The following is a 10,729-nucleotide window of genomic DNA, read 5'->3' as shown; positions in this document are numbered from 1 at the left end:
AAGATCGTTAAATCCAAAGCAGACAAAAGGATCTCAGACTGGGCAGACTTGGGTGACTGGGCAACCAATTGGCAGATGAAATTTAATGTTGATAAATGCAAAGTAATGCATATTGGAAAACATAATCCCAACTATACTTACAAAATGATGGGATCTAAATCAGCCGTTAGCACTCAAGAAAGAGATCTTGGAGTTATTGTGGATAGTTCTCTGAAAACATCCATTCAATGTGCAGCGGCAGTGAAAAAAGCTAACAATGTTAGGAACCATTAGCAAAGGGATAGCTAATAAGACACACAATATCATTGTGCCACTATATATTTCCATGGTACGCCCACACCTTGAATACTGCATGCAGTTGTGGTAACCACATCTCAAAAAAGGTTTATTAGAATTTTAAAAGGTACAGAGAAGGGCAACAAAAATGATCAAGCTTCCATATGTGGAGAGATTAAAAAGACTGGGCCTTTTCAGCTTGGAAAAGAGATGACTAAGGGGGGAATATGATAGAGGTCTAGAAAATTGTGAATGATGTGGAAGTGAATAAGGAAGCATTGTTTACTCCTTACATAATAATAATAAATAAATAAATGGGTCACCCAATGAAATTAATAGGCAGCAGGTTTAAAACAAAAGGAAATACTTCTTCATAGAATGGACAGTCAACCTGTGGAACTCATTGCCAGGGGATGTAGTGAAGGGCAAAACTATAACGGGGTTCCAAAAAGAATTCGATTAGTTCATGGAGGATAGGTCCATCAATGACTATTAGCCAAGATGGTCAGGGTGTCCCTTGTCTCTGATTGCCAGAAGCTGGGAGTGAACAACGGTATGGGTTTCAATGGTAGCCGTGTTAGTCTGCATAAGCAAAAAAAAAAAAAACAGGAGTCCTTGTGGCACCTTAGAGACTAGCAGATTTATTTGGGGATAAGCTTTCATGGGCTAGAACCCACTTCATCAGATGTATGAAGTAAAAGATACAGGAGCAGGTATAAATACATGAAAGGATGGGGATGCTTTACCAAGTGTTAAGTCAGTCTAATGAGATAAATCAATTAACAGCAGGATACCAAGGGAGGAGAAATAACTTTTGAAGTATAAGAGAGTGGCCCATTACAGACAGTTGACAAGAAGGTGGGAGTAACAGTAGGGAGAAATTAGTATTGGGGAAATTACATTTAGGTTTTGTAATGACCCAACCACTCCCAGTCTTTATTTGGGCCTAATCTGATGGTATCTAGTTTGCATATTAATTCCAGTTCTGCAGCTTCATGTTGGAATCTGTTTTTGAAGTTTTTTTGTTGAAGAATTGCCACTTGAGGTCTGTTATTGAGTGACCAGAGAGATTGAAATGTTCTCCTACTGGTTTTTGAATGTTATGATTCCTGATGTCAGATTTGTGTTCATTTATTCTTTTGCTAGAGACTGTCCGGTTTGGCCAGTGTACATGGCAGAGGGGCATTGCTGGCACATGATGGCATATCACATCGGTAGATGTGCAGGTGAACGAGCCCCAGATGGTGTGGCTGATGTGATTAGGTCCTAGGATGGTGTCCCTTGAATAGATATCTGGACAGAGTTGGCATCAGGGTTTGTAGCAGGTTTTGGTTCCTGGGTTGGTGTTTTTGATGTGTGGTGTGTAGTTGCTGGTGACTATTTGCTTCAGGTTTGGGGGCTGTCTGTAAGTGAGGACTGGTCTTTCTCCCAAGGTCTGTGAGAGTGAGGGATCGTCCTTCAGGATAGGTTGTAGATCCTTGATGATGCGCTGGAGAGGTTTTAGTTGGGGACTGTAGGTGATGGCTAGTGGCGTTCTGTTACTTTCTTTGTTGTGCCTGTCTTGTAGTAGGTAACTTCTCGGTACCCTTCTGGCTCTGTCAATCTGTTTCCTCACTTCACCAAGTGGGTATTGCAGTTTTAAGAACGCTTGATAGAGATTCTGTAGGTGTTTGTCTCTGTCGTAGGGATCGGAGCAAATATGGTTGTATCTTAGAGCTTGGCTGAAGATAATGGATCATGTAATGTGGTCTGGATGAAATCTGGAGGCATGTAGGTAAGTATAGCGGTCAGTAGGTTTCCGGTATACGGTGGTGGTTATGTGACCATTGCTTATTAGCACTGTAGTGTCTAGGAAGTGGACCTCTTGTGTGGACTGGTCCAGGCTGAGGTTGATGGTAAGGTGGAATTCCTCAAGGGCCTCCTTCCCATGGGTCCAGATAATGATGTCATCAGTGTAGCGCAGTGGCTCTCAAACTTTTTTACTGGTGACCCCTTCCACATAGCAAGCCTCTGAGTGCGACCCCCCCCCCCTTATAAATTAAAAACATTTTTTAAATATATTTAACACCATTTTAAATGCTGGAGGCAAAGCGGGGTTTGGGTTGGAGGTTGACAGCTCGTGACCCCCATGTAATAACCTTGCGACTCCCTGAGGGGTTCTGACCCCAGTTTGAGAACCCCTGGTGTAGCGCAAGTAGAATAGGGGTGTAAGGGGACGAGAGCTGAGGAAGCGTTGTTCTAAGTCAGCCATAAAAATGTTGGCATATTGAGGGGCCATGAGGGTACCCATTGCAGTCCTGTTGACTTGAAGTTATAAATTGTCCCCACATCTGAAATAGTTGTGGGTGAGGACAAAGTCACAAAGTTCAGCCACCAGGTTTACCGTGATGGCATTGGGGATGCTATTCCTGATGGCTTGTAGTCCATCTTTGTGTGGAATGTTGGTGTAGAGAGCTTCTACATCCATAGTGGCTAGGATGGTGTTTTCTGGAAGATCATCAAAGGATTGTAGTCTCCTTAGGAAGTCAGTGGTGTCTTGAAGATTGCTGGGAGTGTAGGGCTTGAGCAGAGAGTCTACATAGCCAGATAATCCTGCTGTCAGGGTGACAATGCCTAAGATGAATGGGGTGTCCAGGATTCCCATTCTCATTGCTTGCCTGTTCTGTTCATTTCCTCTGAATCACCTTACGTTGGCCACTGTCGGAAGACAGGCTACTCTGGGCTAGATGGACCATTGGTCTGACCCAGTATGGCCGTTGTTATGCTCCTATCTAAAAACATAAATAAGGAGCCTTATTTTTAAAAGTTGTTGAGTACTCACAGCTTCCATTGTCAACAAGAGAACTTGCACCTCTGCAAATGAGGCCACTTTTATTCAGAAGCAACAGATCTTTTGGATGAGATGTAAAGCAGAGGTACTACTAAAACAGCTGTATTAGTCAACTTCATGGGTAATTATTCTCCACTTGCCAACTGTATTATCCTTCACCTGCTGTCCCTCATGAGTGCCAGTTGGAGCTGTGCATACTCAACACCTTGGGAAATCAGAAATTCAGGTGCAGCACAGCACTGTTTCTCTTCTAAATGCAGTAAGAGAGCTATTCTCTCCTACAGAGCCCCTCCTCCTTCTTGGGTAGTACAGTTAGAGTTTGCTCCACTTCTCATTTTAGTCTTTGCTCATCCGTGAATAGGAGGGAATTCCAGCAACAATCCTGGGGGTAATATGGGACATGCAGCTATATTACTGTCATCTTACAAGCTAAGCAAGTTGATCTGTATCTAGTCAGTACTTGGATGGGAGACCTCCAAGGAAACCCCAGTTGCTGCAGGAAATGCTGAGAATTCATTAGTGGCAGTCTTTCCTCCAGCTCAATACTAAACTGTTGGTGTTAATTGAGACAGAAAACATAAGTTCTAACTGTTTCTATTGCCGTTGTCATTTTGCCTCTGAAAATTAGAGGCCAAATCATCAACTGGTGTAAGTCAGTTACTCTGTAGACTTCAAATAGAGCTGTCCTGATTTATGTTAGGATCTGAACTTAGATTTCCAGAAGAATGTAACCTGGGAACTGGCTAATTTTCAAGTTTAAGAAGTAGCCACTTGAGTGTTGGACACCTGGGAGGGAAGGTAGGTTTCTGGCCACTGGAAGATGGGTCTGCTTCAGGACTTTTGAAAGGAAAAACACCTACTCATCCTTTGCTGGGAGTCTCCTCCTTCTCATCTTGTGTTCCTAATGTGATCCTGCTTACCTTGCTACTAGTACCCAGCCATCCTGTTTGGCTGAAAACCAGCAGCGCAAAAACCAGTACAGAACCTGTGAAGCAAACTGAGATAATGAGGCTGTGATGCTGCCACCTTCCTGTTATATTAGAGTTCTGTGGAAGTGAGAGTAGAGTTCTTGCTCTGAAGAGAACAACACTTGAGTGAGATGGAGATTCTGCTGGGAAATGAAGACAAGAGATGAAGTACTGAAAAAGAGTCCCTTTAGTGTAGGAAAAACTCTAAAAGCTATACAAACACAGTAGGGAAATGCAGCCACTTCTTATATAAAACTCCAGTCAGTGTCAGCTGGTGGATAATTATGAACAACCTGACAATAATAAACCAGTGCAGCCATGTCATTTAAGCTTCTGTGATGTGGGATTTAAAAATAACTAACATGATTAAATTCTGAAAGCTATGTTGACAGTATCTTTAACTAGAATAATCCAGCAATATATACCTGTGTGTTGACTTGCCTTTCAACAAGAACTGAAACAAACTGGAGAAGGTGAAAGTTCAAGTTCAGCTGCCTATGGCCAGAAAATTGGTATAGATTCTAGAATGGGTTAGTTCATGGGTAAGCATTTGAGTTTCCAGGGAAATTTGGAATTGTGCCCATTTATCTGTCTTTCCCCCACTTAAATGAGTCTGCTAACAGAGGAAAATTTGTTGGGTATATCTGGGGAAGAAGTTGGATTTTTATCTGAAATATGAAGTTAGGTGGACAAATAGTTACTGAATTATGATATCCTAAATTGTGTTCATCTTTTTTTTTTTGCCATTTTCCTAAAAAACAATGGAAAAGGGGAGAGAGAGAAGAGTTTAACTGATTTTTCAGATCTCCTATTTCTGATGGAGAGTACAAGACAAAGTGGCTACATTCCAATTTTAAATCTTCATATTTAAATTAGTAATGTCAGAATGATATCTCAATCCAGAAGAGGTTAAAATAGGCTGTCAAATGACCAATCACTAGGGTAGCTTGTCAATGTAGAAAAGAGAATGTTTACCTATACTGAAGCTAATCAGACACGCTGTTGAAAACAATTACAATTAAATGAAAATGTAGTGATCATCACCCTTGAAAATTCTTCTAACACTTCTTCTTTTTGTCAGATTCTAGATTTAGAACATCTATTTAGGGTGTGCCTCCATGTCTCCTTCTACCCTCTCCCTGGATTCCCTTAGGTGCTCCATTTCTGTGAATCTTAGGAGTTCTGCAGGAGGGGAGTGTGAGTGTTCATGTAGTGAGCAGGGGCGGCTCTAGGCACCAGTGTAGCAAGTGCATGCCTGAGGCGGCAAGCCGCGGGGGGCAACCTGCTGGTTGTTGTGAGGGCAGCCGGCAGGCTGCCTTTCGTGCCATGCCTGCAGGAGGTCCGCCAGTCCTGCGGCTTCAGCGGTAATTCGGCAGTGGGGACGCTGAAAGTGCGGCACCTGCGGACATCCCGCAGGCATGCTGCCAAATCCGCGTGGCCAGCGGACCGCCCGCAGGCATGCCACCAAAAGCCGCCTGACTGCTTCCTTGGGGCGGCAAAAACCATAGAGCTGCCCCTGGTAGTGAGGGTGTTGTGTTGTAATGAGTGGGCTGACCAGAGCGTCGAGCTCAAGGAGGGCTGTGAAGAAGATGGTACAAATGTTGTCAGTGGGGTACGGGAAGTGTTCACTGGAGAAAATGGGGCAACTGAGCGAATAGTGAAGGTTTTGTGGAGGCAGCAGAATGTGGGACATGCAACAAGGGCAGAATGGGGGTCTACGGGGCTTGTCACTGTATTCCTATATCTCCCCCTCAAATCTAAAAAGGCTCTCAGTACTTTCAAAAGATGAGCTTAAATTCCCAACTCTGTTAGTCAGTAAAAATCATGGACTGAACAGAGACACCGGATTTATGCTTTTTACCAATCTGCAACCCACTACCCTCCTCATTTTGTCCTATGACTGCAGAACTTAATGGGCCACTCTACCTTATATTATGTGCTAACTACTTATGCTAAACAATTTTATGCTAAACAATCTGTTCCACGTTGCATTTGGCTGTGTTGCTCAATACCTTTCACAGACCTGAAGACGAGCTCTTTGTACGAGCTCTAGAAAGCTTGCCTCTTTCACCAACAGAAGCTGGTCCAATAAAAGATATTACCTCACCCACCTTGTCTCATTTAAAATGCTTAAGGGAGCCCAACTCCTGTGCACCTCCGAAGGCCCCCAGGAGTCCAGGCACCTTTCATTTTGGACTTTGGGAGATACACAGGAAGAGCAAAGGGAAAACTCCCATGCTGTTGCCCTACAATCCTTTTGCTTTCTCCATCTGGCTCCTCCTCTCCAGCCACATCCTAAGATGTTGCTCATCACGGCCTTGTTCCAGCAGAAAAGTGACTTTTGATTAAGTGGAATGAATCCCACTTAAACAATTGCCACTTGTTGGCTGGTATAACAACTTCTAAGATAATGATTTAGGGCTGTGGTTCTCAAACTTTTGTACTGGTGACCGCTTTCACACAGCAAGCTTCTGAGTGCGACCCCCTTATAAATTTAAAACACTATTATAAATGCTGGCGGTGAAGCGGGATTTGGGGGTGGAGGCTGACCACTCATGACCCCCCAGGTAATAACCTTGGAACCTCCTGAGGGGTCCCAACCCCCAGTTTGAGAACCCCTGATTTAGGAGGTGAAGATTTTTCAAGTGAATTCTCGTTAAGGGGAGGTAATGGTCACAGGTCATCCTTACCCTTACCGTCAATTGTGTTGAGCTTAGCTTTTTCTTTTTAAACTGGAGGATGTTAACTGAGTTGATGAGGTCTCTCTTCAACACCACTCCTGAAGAACAGCCTCACCACTTAAGGAAATTGTGAGGGAGAATAGAAATGACTTGAGAGAGAAATTTGTGATTAATAAGGCTTTAATATTTTTATTCTTTTATTTCAGCCGTTCTGTTAAATGTGTGTGTTACATTTGGAGAGACCAGAATGTGAAGAAGGCAAGAGCAGAAAGTGGAATCTGCTGATTGGTCTGTAGACCAATATTTCTGAATTGTGAGATTAGACCATCAATATCTGACGTCATTCCTTGAGAGTAGCTGACAATCCTGAGGCAAGATCAGGAGCTTTAGTCATCACCCTCTACTCTTTTCAAGACTTCTTTATTTTTGTTTGATGAAATGATTGAAAAAAGTGATGTCTTTGATTTAAATGATTTCCATAGCCTATTGGCAATGCCCAGTTTCTATTGTTCCAGATTTCCCCCTTCTAACATGCTTCCAAAACTGGAGTATAATTCTTGGTGTATTTATATGTATATCATAAACCCACTTCTGATTTTAATGTATATGTTCTCTATCTTATGTTAAAAATACAAAATGATATACATTTGCATCATTATATGAGACTAAGTGCATGTGACCATGGTGAAGCACTGTGAGTGAGCTACAGCTGGCCACAAATTATCTTCATGAAATTTAGGCAGGTTTTCCACTTAGTGGAAGGGTGTAAGAACTGATATTTAAGGCATTATGCTAGTTGTTGTTCCTGCTTCCATAAAAGAACATTCATGATTGAACAATTCCTACTTGGAAACCTACTGATGTAAATTATTAGGCAGAAGTTAATTTTGCATCACTTCCTCTATAGGAAGTGCACTGTAATTTTATTGAAAAAATTTAAAGTTCACTTTATTGCAATTTGATTTTTCTGATAGCACCTGGTGGAAGCTGGAAGTCCTTAAGAGTTACAAATTTATCCATTTAAAATTGTTCAGCAACCTTGAAATGGTGATTTCAAGAAATTATTGTGCTTAAATCTCTGAGACAAAATATTTCAGCGTTATGAAGAAAAGGATTAACTGTTATTATTTTTACATTCTAATGTTACCCTGTCTCCAGGACCACACAAATGCCATGAAATGAGACATGTTCTTTTTAAAAAAATGTTTTGATAGATACTGGATTATGTCCGCTCCATATTTATGCCCACTTCTTTTCAGAACAGTGTGTTTCATTATGCTCATGTACATTTGGCAGATCGTGATTTCTGAAAATGATTTAAATAAAATCTTTGCTTATACTTCGCTCTGTTGGTTTTAATTAAGACTTGGCAAACCTGGATCAAAATATTTCTCAATTTTGTCAGGTGTTAAGTTACAAGTGTAGATCAGTGCATACATAAAACTGGGCAGGCTTGAAATATTAAATAACTGAACAATTATTAAGTGTTCAAAGTATTCTGTACCCGACCTTCTAGGCACAGAGCAAGCATGGTGGGTAGTCAGTAGTTTTAGATCTGGTTTCTAAAATAAATGTTATACGTTGCACTTTGTGAACTTCAAACCATTCTGGTTGAGCAAGATGTTGACCAATAACTTCATTATCCTATCTATATAGTAATTTATTTTAAAATGAACTGTTTCCTTCTAGTGTACCAAATGTTCTTGTTACGTCAGGTGCCTCCCAGTCTCTGGGGCTGCACAGTGTGCAAGCAAAGAAATGTGACAGATTACACTGTTGTGATTGCACCATCTGGTGGTGGTTTTCTGCAACTTGCAGCTTGCTACTCGTATGTTAGCCAACTAATTCACCTCTGGCAAGCAGATATGGGTTTCTCCTAAAATGTGTATACAACATCACATCTTGCACTGCATCTGCTAACAAAATATGGCCATGTCTGCACTTACAAGCTTACAATGGCACAGCTCTACCAATACAGCTGTGCTGCTATAAGATTGCTCATATAGCCACATTATGCCTACGGGGGAGAGCTCTCCCGTTGACATAAAACCTGCTTAACGAGTGGTGGTAGCTATGTCAGTGGGACATAATGCTGTGTACCCAAGTGTTTATGCCGGCGAAGCTTATGTCACTCAGGGATGTGGGGGTTTTTCCACACCCCAGAGCGTCAAAAGTTTTCCCGACATAAGTGCTAGTGTAGACATGCCTTAGTCTTGAGGCGAAAAGTGACAGGATCCTTGTGCTGTAACTGCTAAATGAGAATTCCAAATATCAGCATATTCCCACTGTATTTGGCATAAACCATCTCATCACAAAGTATTGGAGCAGGGAGATATTGGTCATCAGAGTTAGAAACACAAAGTAATTTCTGCAGAAATATCCAGTTATGTGAAGTGCTTATAGCTATCTTCTGAACATTTTAGGGTACATGAGAAAATGGAGGGTTGAATGTATTTTTGTTAAAAAAAAAAAAATTAGTTTTACAATTCTTCTTTTCTTCATTTTTACCATCTCTCCCCTCATTCCCTTGCTACTCTCTGTAACAGCACTCAAAGTGCTTAGCCCAGGAACAATGTTTTTTTTTTGTTTGTTTTTTGTTTTTTTTTTTAAAAACTTGGAGAAATTTTAGCAGAAGTCTTTTTTTCCCTTGATGGTTTTAACTGTAGTTGAATATCACTTCAATCCTAAAATTGGGAAACTATTCTGAGTTAAGAGCAGGTCTCTAGTAACTTGTACTACAGGCAGATGCTGCTGCAGTAAAACATTTAACCTGGGACACCTTAACCCTAAAGAACAACCTAGTGCTCAGAACCTTGGAATCCCTTCTTTCAGCTCACTCATATTTTAACAGAAGTTAGTCGTGCATGTGAGACTCGAGGCTTTATATAAATGTTTCTCCAAGACACTTTGATACTGTACTTAAAATGAATTAGGATCTTCACTCTGCTATGAGGACTTTGATTTTACCTGACATAATGCACATGCACGCTGTGTGTGTATAACATTGAAAGGAGAGGTTGGTATAATTAACGGATGGAACTCTGGGGATGCCCAGAAAAAAGCAGTGTCCTTTAGCTCTCTAAAAAGTCAGTATTCTCCTACAAAGAACATGGCAGGAAGGGCCTTATTTTTGGCCCAATTATAAATGACACCAATCTGCATTGTCACCAGTGCAACTTGCTAGAGTACTTCCATGAGTGCAGAATATAAAGATTTTTCTTAACTCACAGAAAAATATATAAAAGTTAAAAAATGTGATCTCAACCAATCCAGTCGGTCTTTCCTACCCCTTATCTTTGGGCATGAATTACAAAAGTAATTCTGACAATGGCGGTCAGTTCCCAGAGTTTATGTTGCTTGCGTTATTTGTGCTTTTTATAACACCATGCAAATGTGAAATCGGTTACGTTTGTACAAAATTATATACCTATGTACGTTAAGCCATATTGCAATAACTGCAACAGGTAAAACAAAATAACAATAGCATGACCTGTGTAACCCTTTGTAGTTCCAAAGCTGTTAATAATATGTAAAGTTATTTCTTGTCTAAATCTCATTTAAAGAAAGCTAGCGTTTATCACAATGGAAATGGTCTGTTGGTAGAAGCTGAGAAGCAAGTGCTTAAATCTTGCTTGTTTTTTATATTAATCCTGGGCCTAGCTAAGCAATGCAACAAATGTGAACTGTATAACCAATGTTTCTCCTTGTTACAGACATCTATAAAATAGGGCACCATTAAGACCTTCCTAATGGTGCAAGGAACATCTCTCTACACACAGATACTACTTTGTTCCAGCCAATTGCTTTGGCCCCTGAAATACTCAGGCTGCAACCTGTAGCTTGTGCTTAAACTCCAAGCTTGCAGCTTCCTCTAATCCAATGTACTGGGTTTAAAAAAATGTTGATTTTCTATTTTCTGTTTTTAAGGTAGATTTTCACTGACTAAATAAAGTACAACCACAAGTTCATTCTAA

At 41.0% G+C, this 10,729-nt stretch overlaps 1 protein-coding gene across 3 annotated transcripts in view; it reads left to right on the top strand.

The window, feature by feature from the left end:
- Nucleotides 1-10,729, top strand: part of AKAP12 (A-kinase anchoring protein 12) — a 128,375-nt gene extending 117,646 nt beyond the window's left edge. For all 3 annotated transcript variants that reach the window (XM_054021717.1, XM_054021718.1, XM_054021719.1), the window contains one exon: nt 6,962-10,729. The gene's annotated coding sequence lies outside the window, so the exon portion shown is untranslated. The remainder of the gene's footprint in view (nt 1-6,961) is intronic.

Source organism: Malaclemys terrapin, chromosome 3, assembly GCF_027887155.1.
Source record: "Malaclemys terrapin pileata isolate rMalTer1 chromosome 3, rMalTer1.hap1, whole genome shotgun sequence".
In the NCBI taxonomy this organism is placed as follows: Eukaryota; Metazoa; Chordata; order Testudines; family Emydidae; genus Malaclemys; species Malaclemys terrapin.
The sequence above is the reverse complement of the archived record's forward strand: the minus strand, read 5'-3'. Positions and strand labels throughout refer to the sequence as shown.